Source organism: Peromyscus eremicus, chromosome 7, assembly GCF_949786415.1.
Source record: "Peromyscus eremicus chromosome 7, PerEre_H2_v1, whole genome shotgun sequence".
NCBI lineage: Eukaryota > Metazoa > Chordata > Mammalia > Rodentia > Cricetidae > Peromyscus > Peromyscus eremicus.
The window spans coordinates 4,000,963-4,017,985 of record NC_081422.1 but is presented as its reverse complement, the minus strand read 5'-3'; positions in this window follow the sequence as shown (position 1 = coordinate 4,017,985).

Genomic DNA, 17,023 nt, shown 5'->3' with positions numbered 1-17,023 from the left:
TATTAAGGTATTAATGAAAAGAGGCCTCCTTACACATTGTTTCCTAGGGTGACATAATCTAGCTGTGGGAGAGATAGTGTTATATTATGGTCTGTTATGTAAAGCACATGGTGTTATCCTGTAAACAAAATAGCATCATTTTTAGGATGCTTCCAATCTGTGTAGTAACTGAGTTTCTCATGAGCAATTCTTCATCTGATTAAGCCTACCTGATTCTAGGTCATGTCACCTGTAGTGAGACCAGTTAATGACACAGACATAAGCTTTACTTTGCAAGGAAATAAGTTCTTTCATTAGAACCAAAGCTATGCAGAATTCCATGGTAGGAGGTTGCTTTGGTTAGGCTTTCTATTGCAGTAAAGAGACACCATGAGCACAGCAACTCTTGTAAAGGAAAACATTTAACTGGGGCTGGCTTACAATTGAGAGGTTCAGTCCATTATTGTCATGATGAGAAACAAGGCAGCATGCAGGCACACATGGTGCTGGAGAGGTAACTGAGAGTTCTACTACTTGATCTGCAGGTAGTAGAAGGAGACTGTGTGCTACAATGGGTGGGTATAGATTTGAGTATGTGAGACCTCAAAGCCTGCCCCAACAGTGACACACACTTCCTCCAACAACGCCAGACCTCTTAACAGTGCCACTTCCTATGGGGCCAGTATTCAAACATATGAGTCTATGGGGGGTGGCAATACCTATTTAAACCACCACAAAGTATCCCTGCAGGCTATGGGTGCTGATGTTGACACAAGCATCACAGCACAGCAAGCAAGTCTAGAAGATAGGTTTCTTCCAGGGAAGACGAATCTTTTTTTCTTTTCTTTGCTCAGCTTTAGTCTTTTGCTTTGGAAAATTAGACAGTGGCATTAGCCAGATCATTCTTGGTAAAGGACCTTGATATTACTGAGTCCTGATGTTCTTGCCTCTATGGTCATTTTGTTTGCTGGTCCACTTAGCAAACACTAATATGGTTAGAGAGAGGTTTGTGTCATGAGAGCATGCTGCCTATACACAAATTGCTTTTAAGAGTCTCCACTTCAGTAGATGTATATAAACACAAGCACTGTCACAATCTGGTCATTATGAAATTCCTTCTACAGATGTCACTTCCTTCCTCATGTTCCTGTCAGCATTAATTTCCTGAGACAGAGTGGTCAACCAAATGCATTGTTGAAGTTGTACACATTGGGAAGGTTTTCTTTAAGTGGTTCTCAACCCATGAATTGCAACATCCCCAGGGGTCCCATATCAGATATTTACATTACAACCATAACAGTAGCAAAATTACAGTTATGAAATAACAATGAAATAATTTTATGGTTGAGGTCCTGTGGGGCGTTTACCCACCACCCCCACAGTTCCCCAGAGTTTTCTTGAGTGTGAGCAGCAGGAAATATTAGATAGAAGGATTTATTGCAGAGATAAACAGATAGAAAATAAAGGATAGCCTCGAGAGGGCCTGGAACCTATTCCAACGGGCCCCGATTGTCTCTGCCCCAGGGTTTTTATAGAGATGCCAAGGGATGGAGCAAAAGACCTCCCCCTCAGCACAGCCAAGTGCAGACCATCTCAGACATCTGCACTCAGGCCCCTAATCATCCTCTATGAGGACCTGCTGCTGGGTAAAGCCACGAGGAACCTGAGAACGGGCACCCATAGGGTCCCTACAACATGAGAAACTGTATTAGAGGTCACAGCAGTAGAAAGATTGGGAACCACTGCTCTAGAGTCTTGTCTGAGTGAGACTTCACTGGTACAGCTGTTCTCTTTTTACTAGTTCCATCACATCATACGTGCCCTGTGGCTGGAAATTCTTCTTCCTGTCATTTATACCCTACCTGAGGGTATAAAAACTATCATTAGAGGCCACAAACATGAACTAAAACAAAGCAGTCAATACAAGAGAATTCCTGCTAAAGGAACCTGAGCTACTTTTCTATTCTGACTTCCGAGATCTGGATGAACCTGGTCTTCTAAGTGTGGTCTTTGGTTCCTAACAGCTTGCTGCGGCAGCCATCCACCCCAGTAAATAAGTAGGTTAGAGAATTCTAGTTTATGAGGAAAAGCTCATTTCCCAGGGCCACCTGATACGCTGTCTTTAGGCATTCCGTTTCTGCCAATGCCCGACAGCAAATCCGAAGGTGTTTTTCATGAGAAAAGGTGCTGTCTGCAGAAGTTAGCTTGGGTTTGTTTCCAAATCTTAGAAACATTTCCTGATGGGGCTAAACTCTTCCACACAGTGTTCCCATTTATCAGACGTACTTCAGGTATTGCCGGGTGTGCAGGTACCTCAGGTACTGCCGGCTGTGCAGGTACCTCAGGTACTGCCGGGTGTGTAGGTACCTCAGGTACTGCCGGGTGTGTAGGTACTTCAGGTACTGCTATCACCTCTGCTACAAAGACTACTGCAGCTTGGCAGATCTAGCAGCCCACATTCACTTTAAGCCTTTTCTTGCTCTCATCTCTACTCAAAACTTACAGGCCTTCATGTGTCTGTGAGAAGAAACAGCACACACGATATTGTATAAATTACCTCTTCTATGCAGAATGTCTGCCAACCATCACTCCTGGTGTTCCTGGTAGGTAACAGGATGAGAATCCTCTCTTTTTTCACCTTGGAAAAATTACCTTGACATGTTGTGTGAGAGTGAGCCATCACTTACTTCACTGAGGTATCAGGTATCTGAAGTTGTGGGGTTTTTCTCCCATTCCTACTTTGCACATGTCTTACTGAAGCATCTAGAGTGCTTCCTAGCTCCTGGTCATCAGACCTAGTGGGTTGACACTGTGGTCTTGGGTAAGGTTTTGTGGAAGAAGGCAACTGGGGTTCCTTTTGGGAAAAACTGGCAATGCTTTGATAAAGGATAGAAGGGTTTGCTGTTTGCACCAACAACGTTTCACTTGTTGACTCAAGTCCATTCTGTGTTCCTGAGAAACTGTAGAAAGTGGTGTTTGTCAGGTCAATAGCTGCAAACTAAGTGCCTGAGTTCTTGCTGAGTTCTCATAAACTAATACAAGAGGAACAGTAGGAGTTTCAGGGTTGCCATCTGTGAACATTACAATAATCTCTGGTCATTTTTGAAGAGAACGCTGAAGAGTTGTGTGGGAATATGACCAGTAGCCCCACTGATCATACTTCAAAATCTTTGATGGAAACCTTAATCTCTCCACATTCCCAAGACCCAAGTATTCCTTATGTTGATGCCCCTGGCAGTGAAGGCATGTTCCATGGGCTTTTGTTGAGTCTTTCCCTCCACAATGACCCTCACTCTGCTTCTAGAGTCAACACGAAAACAAACAAAATCTACTCTGAGTTGTATTTCAAGCAAGTCCGTCTTTTATTTGATTACAATACTGACAGCCACAGTATTTTAGGTCTCCAAGAACTGATATCAATTTAGGACTATTATGTAACAATTTTCTACAAGTTTGAACATTTGCTGTGGTCCCAATACAGTCTAAAAAAATGGTCTTGGGATACTTATTGTATGTCCTTGTCAAATTGGCTAGAGGTCTTCTCAAGGTTACGTGACCTTTTTCTTCAGTGACGTGTTTGAGGTAGAGGTGTCAATAAATTGTCTAATATGATGTTTAGACCAATTAAGTGTCTTCACTGTGGTGACTCAAGTCAGGCTTTTGGTCCCAGACTTAGAGTTTATTATATCTGTTTAAAAATATTTGTTTAAGTTACTAGTCTATTTAATCTTGGAGAACATCATGATCAATTAGTCCACTGCTAAATATATGCAATTCAAATAATTTTGATTACTGGTATATCCCTGCTGCTCTCTGTGGTAACCATCCACACCTTGTTTTTCTGGTTAAATGTCATCACTTGTCTGACTCACTTAGACACCAGCCCTAGACACACTTCCTGAGCTTTGGCTCCTGTACAATAGATTGTGCAAGTCCTGTGCAAGCCTTGCAAATGTTTTGGGGCATAAATCCTCTCTCATGGTATATTGTGTGTCCTGGGCCTTGGAGTATGGCGAGGTATGACTTTAATCATGGGTGTAGTGCAGGAGAGTACAATGAGTGTGTTTGTGGGTCTGTATTTGGGAAATGGACATGGATTTTTAATACCTGCTCAAGGTGAGAATACTGTAAGATTTTAAGTAATTTTTCAAATGTTAGAGAAGAATCTAATTTCTTTAATAAAGAAGGCTCAACATGACATGGAAATTTGAAAGTTTGGCTATGTGGGTTCAGCCAAATGTCTCCAAAGGTTTCAGGATTCTGTTATTTCTTAATTGATATCCTAAATTTCTTGATGTAGGCCAAAAGTTAAATGACCAAGAATACCAGTTTCTAAGTACTCAAAAGCATTACAAATATCAATCCCAAGACACAGGACTTAGAGTTATTTTCACTACTAGGGAAATGAAGCGCATCCATTGCTTGGCTGTCAAGGTACCCATTTCAGTTGTCTCCACATCACAATCAACTGCAGACCATTGTTTGATTGATTATAATGTTGCCCTATACTGTGGGTTACTACCATCCAAATTCACTTTGTTGAGATGCTCAACACTGAACTTTAACACAAGGGCAGGATCAAATCAATTGTCTAATCTGTCTTTGGGGGGAATAATGCCTGCTACCAATTACTTATTGGTTAGCTTCCACTTAGAAGACAAACCACCCAGAAAAAGTTTAATATAAAACATCATTCAGTATAACGGGAGTTGAACCATGAGAAGCTACAAATATTTAGAGAACATTGAAGAACATCTCATGACTGCATTAGAGTACCTGAAGGAGAAACAGGCTTGGAGGAGGTTCTCCTTGCTGAGCTAAGATTTAGACATCCTTGAAAGTCTGCTTCAGTCAACTTACTGGAGAAGATTCCCAGGTTGTACCAATACCAGGTAAGCAGGCTAAGGCAAAGGACTGGACTACATGGAACCAGGGCTCATCATCAGAAGACCATCATAAAGGGACTACCTGATTAGGGTCAGGGCTGCAGTTATACTTTAAGCAACTGAGTGCCCAAGAAAAGTGGGCGAGGCTACTCTAGCCTCTCATCAGCATCCAGGACAGACATGTGGTAGAAACAACAAAGAAACCAAACAGCAAAGCTCCAGACACCAACAACATCTCCTTCCACCACTGCCCATTATCAGCAATGTTTACTTCATGGTCTTTGCAGTGCTGGGAAGATGGGTCAGTAGGTAAAGTGCTCACCGTACAAGTGTGAAGACCTGAGTTTGGATTGCTAGAACTCAAGTAAAAAGACAGATATGGCGGCACACGTTGGTAACCACAGTGCTGAGGACATAGAGGCAGTGGACTGCCAGACTTGATGTCCAGCCAGGCTAGCCAATTGGTGAGCCCAAGGTTCAGAGAGAGACCTTGTTCACAAATAAGATTGAGAGTGATAGAGGAAGTCACTGCACACACACATGTACATAGCACAATACAGGCTCACACACAGAAACCACACACGGATTTCATGCTCTTAGAGAATCTTACTGAAGGCTTTCATTACCATTATCACAGAAGCAGGGACTAACCAGCAGATTTGGCGCTGAGGGGCAGTTAGTGGGTGCTGAACTTGACCCTTTGTTTCCCTTGCTTTCTTTCCCCACCCTATCTTATCTAGTGTGCCTTATACCCAAGCATGCACCATGACTGCTGCAGTCTTCTGAGTTTGATGATAAAAACACCATAAAGTGCAGGTTAGTGAAGGGGCAGATGGAAGGCATTAGCTTTTAAAATACTGATGCAATTTCATTAAGTGATATTGAGAATAAATCTAGTATTACCAACTTCATTGTGATCTTAATTTTCCCTTTCCCTGTTCTGTAGCACAGATAATACAATTATAAAAAACCAGAAGACATCTTTCCCATTGCTTCTGATTTGCAGTGGCAATGATTGGAATTTAACCCAGAAATACTGTTACAATTACCTGGCTCCCTGGTGGCCTGTGGAAGTGTTATCAATTTAATAAGAGGGATTCTCCTAATACTGGTTGCCCATTTAAGTAGGTCTCGGTGGATGGATGGGAGTATTTGCCAGCACAAAATCTGCGCTTGAGCTTGCCCTAACTCAAATCACTCATTAAGCTGTAAAGGAATGGTGTGTGGGAGGTCATCTTAGAGGCTGGTAAGCCTTTTCTGTGAAATTGTGTTCTAATTTCAATTGCAAATAAGCATTTTCCAATTTCAGAGTCAATAAGCAATATAGTTTTCCAAGCAATGAAAACCAGGCTGTTGGACTCCTAAGCTGACCCCCTGTTAACCACAGTGGGCGGCAACTGCATGGTGATCCTAGTGCTGTTTACTCAGTAGACGGTGTCGGGCAAGCCTGCTGTGACAGATAAACACAACGATACAACAACAGTTCCAACTCACAGGTCTACAATGTGAACATCCTGGCTCTCTTGCCAGTGAGAGCTAATATAAAGCCTCCCCTTCACTTCCCAGTCTCAGGTTCCCTACATTGTATCAGCTGGGATTCTTTAGTGCAATCTAGAGGTAATAGACTATCTAAAGTCCTCAAAAGACTCTACTAGAGGGACACTTAGACTCACATAGCTAAGAGGTGCCTGACAGCCTAGAGTGAGCAGAGGGGCAGTACCAAGTGCTCTCTGGAAGTTGGCAGCTGACATCAGGCTGTACTGTCCCCTGTAGCTGTGCAGATGGTTCTGCCCATCTGTGAGACCACATGTCATTCTCTGTCACTGGAAAGTGTGGTCTTAGATGCCTTTCCTTAGAAAGAAGGTTCTCTTTCATCCCAAGGCCGCATGGAACAAAGAGATTGGGCGCTAATCAGAACAGAAGATTAGGTACTGGCCTGTCAATGGTGCTGACTTTTTTTCAGACGGTTTCTATTTTTTACAGCCCCTTTTGGGTGACTTGCCAATAGAGGTACCAAGAAGTGTTCATTTATAAAAAAGATTAGTGTAAAAAAATTAGTATCTGGTCACTCAGTCACACAAACACGCATTCACTATGTTTAAAGTGCATAGCCCTGCTTCAGCTCAGTGGAACAACCTTGCGGATGTGTGTATATGAATGGACATGTTCATGTACTTGCAGATACATGTGTTTCACAGCTATTTGTGCTAGTGTATAAATGTGGAAGAGAGAAGGACAACATTGGCTGTCATATTTTGGGTGCCATCTATCTTTTTTTTTCCTTTTCTCTCCTTCCTTCCTTCCTTCCTTCCTTCCTTCCTTCCTTCCTTTCTTTCTTTCTTTCTTTCTTTCTTTCTTTCTTTCTTTCTTTCTTTCTGTCTCTCTCTCTCTTTCTTTTTTTTTTTTTTGAGATTGAATCTCTCATTGGCTTAGAATTCAATACATACAGAAGGTGATTTGGCCAGTAAGCCCACAGTTCTGCCTGTCTCTGTCCCTGCAGCACATGGATTTAAAGTACGGTACCATGCCACCATTTTTTTTAAACATTGTGAATTCTGGGGTTGTATTCGGGTTCTTGGGTGTCCAAAACAGGCACTTTGCAGACTGACCCACAGCCCTAGTGCAAATCAAACCCCATTGCTCTCCAGTCGTCCATGCCCTGATCCCATTGTCTATCTCAGTCTTAGCTTATGTAATGGAACCAGTCAATCCTCATGGTTATTTCTGTGCTGGAGATGGAACCCAGGGCCTCACACATGCTAGCCATGCTCAGTTCCATCCCTAGCCCTTCAGTTATCACGTCTGGTGGATGTCATTAAGGTCCTTTTCCTATAGCACTCTCCTTCAGCTTTTCCTCCTGGGGCCAAGCCTTGGTTACTTGAGACTTTATTTAAACTCCTGTTGTAGGGAGGATAGGGAAAGGAAATAGAACCATCCAGGTATATCGCCAAGGTCATGTTAAACAGCCATGCCAAGAGATTTTTAACTAGATGTTGCATAAGACATATTCCAGAATTGTATTTGGATTTCAGTGACCTGTGCTTTCTCTGACCCCTGCCATTGAAGCAGAATGGCATTGGTGCAAGGAGTCTGTTAGTAAAATGGCAGCATTAAGCACTTGGGCAGGCAGCCATCAAATAGAGCACAAGACTTTCACGGGCCTTTTGGCTGTGTCTCTTACCAGATACATGAACTGCTTTATTGCTTATTTGAATATGTAACATGCACAGATATCCACATGCATGTTCACATATCTGTAGCTTGAGTTTTCCTGCCTGGCCCATGGTCAGGGCAAATCTCTCTCACCTGCCAGTCCCACAGCCGTCAGACCCAACCAAGTAAACACAGAGACTTATATTGGTTACAAACTGTATGGCCGTGGCAGGCTTCTTGCTAACTGTTCTTACAGTTTAAATTAATCCATTTCCATTAATCTATACCTTGCCACATGGCTCGTAGCTTACCAGCATCTTCACATGCTGTTTGTCATCGTGGCGGCTGGCAGTGTCTCTCTGACTCAGCCTTCCACTTCCCAGCTTTATTCTCCTCCTTGTCCTGCCTATACTTCCTACCTGGCCACTGGCCAATCAGTGTTTTATTTATTGACCAATCAGCAACACACTTGACATACAGACCATTCCATAGCACATATCTGTGCATATCAAGAAGTAGGGGAAGCAGTTATACTCATGGACTATGAAATGGAACTTAGATTAAAACCTTGATTCATCACTTAATTAGCTGTGAAACATTGAGGGAGTTACCTTCTTCAAGCATTAATTTCCATAGATGTAAAACAGGAATAATTTCAGAGCTTACTTCATGGCTTTGCTGTAAAAATTTAAAAATATGCATGCAAAGCTCTGGGTGAATAGTTGGGACAGAGCAACTCCCTGATAATAAGCAGAAGCTATTATGTACACAGACACACAGACACACAGACACACAGACACACACACACACACACACACACACACACCCTTGAATTATCTGCTTTGTGATCGTAAACATCTCCTTTAACCCTTCTGAGTTACCTTTGCATCTGGGCGTTAACAACTACCTCCTAAGTTTGTTTTCATGATTAAGAAAAAAAGAACAGGTAATATTGGTTGAGCCATTAACTCTGTACATGGATTCTCTGTATTATTATATTAATACAATATAAAATTCCATATGGTGCAAGATATTGCTGTGGAGCTGGGGATCGTGGTGTAGGCAGTTTAGTGGCGTATGAGTTAGAGATGTGGCCTGTCTGAGATACATGCTGAATTGCAGGCTAGCTTGAGCTATACTGTTAGATTCTATGGAAAAAAGAAAGAAAAATATCCACCAAATAAAAACACATTACTGTGCATAGCAGCTGGTGGGAGGACTCTCAACAGAACGAGCCTCACATGCATTTCACCATCACCTCTTATTAAAACGCCACTTGGGAAGTACAGACCTTTCATTCTGAAGTGATCCACAGCCAATCAAAAGGTTAAACAGCAAGCCACCACTCCAACTTTGCAATCAAAGGGAAGTTCAACCTGTCAGCCTGTGTTTATGAGGAGGAGAAAGGGTAGCAGCACACAGGTGAATGTCACCTCATTCAGCAGACACTTTTCTATGGAACTTTGAAAACCAGTACATTGAAGCCTTGGGCACATTTGAACTCTCTACAGTGAGACAGGGCACAGACACAAATTTGTTGTACACACATGCAGATTGAGAAAAAGTAAGGAGTGTACACGTGAACTCCATGATTTGAAAAGTCTGAAATGTATGGGACTGTGCAGCAAGTTGAAAATGCAGACAGGGTTTTTATGTCACCATCTCAGGGCAAAATTCTTTTTCTAGGTGTAGAGGCCCACAAAAGTTTCCTAGTGAGATCTGAGCTTGCTTTACCCAGCAGGGCTGCATTAGAGGATTGCTTGACCATGTACATGGTTACTAGGTGATTGGAAGGGTCTACACTTGGCTGTGCTAAGGGGTGGTCTTTGGCTCCACCCCTTGGTATTCCTATAAATAATCCTTTATAAGAAACAGAAGAGGCGGGTGGATAATGATCCAGGCCCTCCCGAGGCTATCCTGTGTTTCTTTTTTTTTTTTTTTTAAATTTTTATTTTGCAATACAATTCAGTTCTACATATCAGCCACAGATTCCCTTGTTCTCCCCCCTCCCGCCCCCCTCACCTTCCCCCCAGCCCGCCCCCCATTCCAATCTCCTCCAGGGCAAAGCCTTCCCCACAGACTGAGATCAACCTGGTGGACTCAGTCCAGGTAGGTCCAGTCCCCTCCTCCCAGGCCGAGCCAAGGGACCCTGCATAGGCCCCAGGTTTCAAACAGCCGACTCATGCAATGAGCACAGGACCCGGTGCCACTGCCTGGATGCCTCCCAAACAGATCAGGCCAATCAACTGTCTCACCCACTCAGAGGGCCTGATCCAGTTGGTGACCCCTCAGCCATTGGTTCATAGTTCATGTGTTTCCGTTTGTTTGGCTATTTGTCTCTGTGCTTTATCCGACCTTGGTCTCAACAATTCTCGCTCATATAAACCCTCCTCATTCTCGCTAATTGGACTCCCAGAGATCCACCTGGGGCCTAGTCATGGATCTCTGCATCCAGATCTCTCAGTAGTTGGATGAGGTTTCTAGCACGACAATTAGGGTGTTTGGCCATCCCATCACCAGAGTAGGTCAGGATACTAGATGTGGAACAAGGATGACTGGACTGCTACTCACATCACCAGGCAGGCTACCTGGAAAACAGGACCTCAAGAAAGACACAGGGATTGCCCAATGACAGAGAAATGGAATGAGATCTACATGAACAGCCTGGACATGAGTGGGGGTAGTGAAGGGCGAGGGTCGAGGGAAAGAGAGCTTGGGTGAGTGGGAGATCCCAGCTGGATCAACAACAGAGAGGGAGAACAAGGAATAGGAGACCATGGTAAATGAAGACCACATGAGAATAGGAAGAAACAAAGTGCTAGAGAGGCCCACAGAAATCCACAAAGATACCCCCACAACAGACTGCTGGCAATGGTCGAGAGACTATCCTGTGTTTCTATCTGTCTTTCTTCCCTCTATCCTTCTACCTCTATATTTCTACCTAATGCTCTTAATCCTCTCTCCTCAAGAGTTCTCTATCATAAAAAAGTGGGAGCTGGTCTCCCTTGTCTAGGAAGCTCCAGTCTCTATTCTGAAGTTTTTGCAACACATTCATAATCCTAGTTATATTGTGGAGAGGAATCTGCTTGGGTAAAATGAACTGATTTTAAGTGTTGATCTCACAACAGTCACTTTTACAGCAACTAGATGCTAGCAACCTCTCATGCTAAACTCTGGTCAAATTGTCAAATAAAATGTCCCATTGCAGCCGAGAAGAATATTGCCTAATTTTACTTGAGGTGGTTATGAAAACTCAGAATAGGATAGATGACATTTAGCATCCAAGAACTGACAGACCTCTATACATATGTTATGGTGTTATGGTTGTGTACCTTTGTGTTCTCATGGGATTCCTAACTTTTGGAGCAGGGGTTGTCTCTGATGCTTTTGCCTGCTTCTGGGGCCCTTTTCCTCTTACTGGGTTGCTTCGTCCAGCCTTGATGTGAGAACATGTGCCTGGCCTTATTGTAGTTTGTTATGCTGTATTTGGTTGATGTCCCTGGGAGGCCTGCTCTTTTCTGAGGGGAGGTGGGAGGGTGGGTGTTAGGGAAAGGGGAGGTGGAGGAGCGAAGACTGGGGGAGGAGTGGAAGGGAAACTACAGTTGAGCTGTAATATATGAGAGGAGAATAAATAAAAGGGAAAAAGGAGAGTCAGAAAATGGGAGTTCATTTTCTAATAAAACAAAAAGTAATAAAATAAAAATAAAATGAAGTCTCACCAGGAGCAACAAATCCACTAAAGTATGGACACTAGAAAGAGGTGATGTCTCAGCACAGTTGAGTGTTCATTTCCACAGGCCAGGAAAATAGTGCTATAAAGGCCATTGGCACACATGCTTGTGAGCGACCTAGATACCAGTGAGATGATCAGATCTCAATTAGTCTAAACACGAGTGTGGCAGTGGCCCTTGTGCTCGATTGGGATTAAAAATGGCTCAGTAGTTGATGAAACTGACAATTCTCAGGGTGTTTACTTGGGTCTTCCCACCCAACAGATACTCGCTGAGGTCCAACGCTGAGCAGATTTGTAACAAGCACATGATTTCTGTGCAGGTGTTTTGGTGACCATACCCAGAGTAGTACTAGTCCAGAAAGGACTCTAGCACCAGAGTGTGAACAAATGTAGGGAACCAAGATAGCAGCTCATGGTCGTAGTCATAGGCTTCACTGATGGACCAGACCCTAACCATCTACCTTAATCCTCTGAGCTCAAGGGAAAGAAGGGGTTCTCTAAAGACATAAACAGCCCCAGTATATAGGTCACCTGTTTCTTTACTTAGATGTCATTTATCACGACCATCCAGGGCAATGGTTTCATTTGCTGGACATTTCCACAGCAATACCTGGCATTGATGCTCTTACTCAGAATCTGTCCCTTTAGACACAAGTGACAGGGTACTCTGAAGGCTCCTACTATCTTCCTAAGCAACCATGTCCAAAGCTTGTTAAATGTCACAATTGATTGTTGTGGTTCTTTTTTTATATATACAATGAATTGTTTTCTAGGATTCCTTGGCTCCTGATATAAGCCACTTTCTCATGGTTGCTTTCTGCCAAGCCATCTAAAATCACCAGGTTTTTTCTGAATCCCTGTAAGGAATGTGCTTCAAACTTTGGTGGGAATAACGGATAAATATCAATTATTCTGCACAAGTCATGATGAATGCATCCATTCTGTTGTCCTCTGCATGGTTTTTAGAGCTAATCTCATCTAAATTCAAAGGTAAAACCTCAAGATTGCTCTTGCCAACATCCTAGGTTAAGCCTACAATGTAGGTTCTTAAGTCATGTCTTAGAGATTCCCTCATGACCATCATGGTAGCCCCACACTGCTTGGGCCCTGGTATGCATTCCAAAATAATTGACTCCCAGAACAAGCTCAGAATTTACCAGTTCTTTCCCTTACAAGACCATTGTGGAGAAGGACTTTGCAGATCCTTCTAAGTTTTGTGTGATGTGATATCACATGAATAATAAAGGACAATAACAATTCAAAGAGATGAAAGTTTACAGTTATATTTTAAGTTGACTCAACATGAAAATGCACATAAAATTTTGACAGATTTTTAAAAGCAAATTCAAAACATGCAGCAGGGAAGACAGCTTGGTTGGCAACTGCCTTCTTTGCAAGCACAACGACTGGAGTTTGACTCACATAACCCACGTAAAGGAAGTGTGAGGGGACATGCAGGAGATCCCTGAGGGAGGCTGGACCACCATCATTCATGTGTTTTACTCTGAAACTGGCTAGGCATTCCCAGGATGCATCAGATCTGCAAACACTGCTATTTTCAGCTCAAAAGAGGAAGGACAGAGCTCTCTATCTAGACTCCTATATGTGAAACATTTGCTTCAGCATAGTGTCATTTGTTGGTATAATAGCACTCTGCTTTCCACCTGGAGATTGTTCCTTGTATGTCCAGCTCTTTGAGTTAGGACACCAGGGACAGTCTGTAGTAAGATTTGAGGACCAAAACCTTCCTCCAAAGTATGTCCAAAGTGCAATTCATCAACTTCAGAATATTTTCCAAAGTATGCTGTCACAATCATTTCAGACTGCACATAAATTAACCAAGAATAGTCAATCAGTCCTTCCTTGATATTAAACCCTACTCATTGTCACTCTGCAAGACTTTTGGATATACCCTATACTTTAGTTCTTAGAAGAGAGATGATTTTTCCAGGGAGAGTGTATATTATGGTATAGAATTACAGAGCAAGGGGACAGTGCTAAGAATTGCTCTGAACTGACAGGAAGCTACCATACCACCAAGATTCATTATCACTTTGCAATGTGCACAAGGGGAACACATTTGCACTGTCACCTCAGGGGCAGCGAATAAGCAGCCACTTTATCAGCCCCTGTGATGCTCAGCTGCAGACTCTCTCCAGAAAAGCAGTTGCATTTTGATAGCCCATCAATCTTAGTTCTTGGGCAATTGACTTCCACCTATGCTGATGTGGGAAATCAATCATGATTCCCAGAAGGCAGAGCAACTGTTTCCAAAGGTCACATTCAACAATTTCAAGTGCTTTTCTTCAGGAGTGTAAGAGGTGTATCCCTGGGTTCTGCCTAAGTTCTCCTGGCCAGTTTGGAAGGAGGAATAATGGAGTCCATATCATTGATAGTGGGAAAGTCCAGCAGAAGGGCTGTCGTTTTCAAAAACTGTCACGTGTGTCAAACAGAGTTTGGAAAATTATGCAACTTCAAATTTCTCACAGCATTCCACCTCAGCACTTACAATCAAAGAAGTGCTATCCCTACATTTCTTTCATGCATACCAATCAACTGACAATTTGCCATTTTTCTTCTTCAGAACAGATCTCCCATCTATCCATATTTTCCATTCTTCTTTGTAAAATGGTACAGAATTGAACCTGGATTGTGATATGCCTTGCTTAAATTCCTACTTCAAGGATCTTTCTCTCTAGTTCACACAAAAGCTCCACACCTCAGAGCTACTTCTTGCCAGGAGTTTCTTTCCACACCCTAGGAAGGAGGTTTATATGTCCATGTAGATGAGGAAGTTACCCAGGCCCACCAAGTTGAAATGCGTAGAACACTCAAGGTCACGTACTGTCTTGGCAGGTTGAATATGGCTCTACAGACACTGGGTTTCACTGTTTTCCATCCCTCCTAACTTCTGATCTTCTCTGACAAAGCATTCGTTGTCCCATACCTTTCTTACCTATCTCCAGTTACCCATCTGTACTAGTTAGAGTTGTCTAAAATGATGAAATATTAAAAGAGAATTTACTAGCTTAGTTTACAGAATATGGTTACCATAGTCCAACAACAGCTGTTTCATTTTAAAGAGGCAGAGAATCTAGTAGTTTCTCAGTCTACAAGGCTGGTTATTCTAGCAGTCACAATCCAGTGCTGAAGACCTGGAGGACTCATGGACTCTAGTCTCCAACAGAAGAAGCCTGAAGAAGCTAGTTCTAATACCAAGTGTCTTAGTTACTTTTTTATTGCTGTGTAGAGACACCATGGCCAAGGCGAATTATAGAAGAAAGAGTTTCACAAGCATGAGGGGGGGGGGGAGAGAGAGAGAGAGAGAGAGAGAGAGAGAGAGAGAGAGAGAGAGAGAAAGAGAGAGAGAGAGAGCACAAATTGGGAATGGCATGAGTTTTTGAAACCTCAAAGCCCACATTCAGTGGCACATTTTCTCCAACAAGGCCACACTTCTTAATCCTTCCCAAACAGTTCCACCAACTGGGGACCAACCATTCAAATATATATGCCTATGGGGGCCATTCTCATTTAAACTACCACATGAGTGAAGTGATTCAGTAAAGGCAGCAAGAGAATAGATGAACTTGCCTTCAAGAGTGAAGGCAAACAAGCAAAATTTCCTTTTTCCATCTCTTTTTTATCTGGGCTCCCACTAGAAGGTGCCACCCACATTAGAGTGAGTCTTTCCACTTTAATTAATCTTATCAAGTAAATCCCTCACAGGAGTGTCAGTGGTTTACCTTTTAGTTGATTCCATATTTAGTCAACATGATAACAAAGAGTAAGGATTTCTCTGCCATTAGAACACTGCACCAGCATCTATGGTACAGTCTAATTAGGCTTCTATAACAACATGCCACATACTGGATATACTTTAATAAAAATCAGCTTTGATATGAGGGTTGGTGCCCAGTCTTATTGTATCTTATTATGCTGGATTTGTTTGATATCCCTGGGAAGCCTGCTCTTTTCTGAAGGGGAATGAAGGAGTGGATCTGGGGTAAAGGGAAGGTTGTAGGAGTGTGGAGGGAGGGGAAATTGCATTTGGGATGTACTGTATGAGAGAAGAAGAAGAACAGAGAAAAAGAAATCATTTCCCTATGTGGTGGAGGCTGGAAAGCATCCCTTGGGTTGCAGACAGCTTTCTGACTGTGAGTTCACATAGCCTGGCCTTAGTACTTGGAGAAAGAGTAGCACAGGACTGTAGACTTGTGTTGTTGTCTATGGCTCTGTGTGGCCTCTGAGGAATCTGAATTAAGGTTCTCATTCTTAGAAGGCAAATACTTTACCAACTGAGCCAGTTGCCTAACCCACTTCTCTCTTTTACTAAAATAACTACCTTAATTTCTGTATTTTTTCTTACTGTATCTAGTATAGAACCCAACAGCCTAACTCTAAGTTGTTTCATCTGTACTAGATGGATGAGTCTCCCTCCATCGTATCTCACTCTCTTACAGCCCTTAACTCATGCTTTAGCTCTTTGTTCCACATCACCTGCTCCATGCATCGAGATGCATGCCAAAGCCGTGTTTGATTTTCCTGCATCTTATGACCGTCTGTGCTTTCTTTTGTCATGTGGTCCATGCTTCACAGAAACTTGCTGCTCGGCTGAACACCATTCACTTTTAGTTTGCTCATCTCAGAGTCCCCTCCATGTACGCATCACCCACTCTACATTGTTGCTTGCCCAGGCTCATATCTAAAAATCTAAAATTGATTCTCTAAATTTGTGGTTCAGTCATGCTTTGCCAAAATCTTTCAATTTGTTTTCTGCCACAGCTTGGCTGCTCCAAACCAGTGAGTTTGTGTATCCACACGTGTCCTAACCCTTTCTTACTTCAGAGACCCACACTGCCTTTAAACTTGGAAGTTTCAATCTCTGATATTTCAAGCACAACGTTTGATAGCTGTGGCTTGCAAGTGGGTGACAAAGGAAAAAGTCATTAATTCTAGAGAAATATGATATTGCAACACAAGTACATGGCGGCAAAAAGCGACAGAAAGTATTTATGTGCTTCTCAACAATCCAATTAGGAAACGTCTGGATAGGGATTTGGTTTCCGACTCCAACCCTTAAAGCACACAGAGCAGACATATTTTACACATGAGTCTGGTTTTGAAAACAGCATGTAGGGTGAAAACTATGTAGAATATTCCTTACATGGTGTTGGACTGATACAAATCACTCAGAAAGTTTTTCCTGTTTTGTTTTCTGGTTGAAAAGCAGATGAAACAGTTAGCTTGAGTTTGGAATACATATCATTAAAAA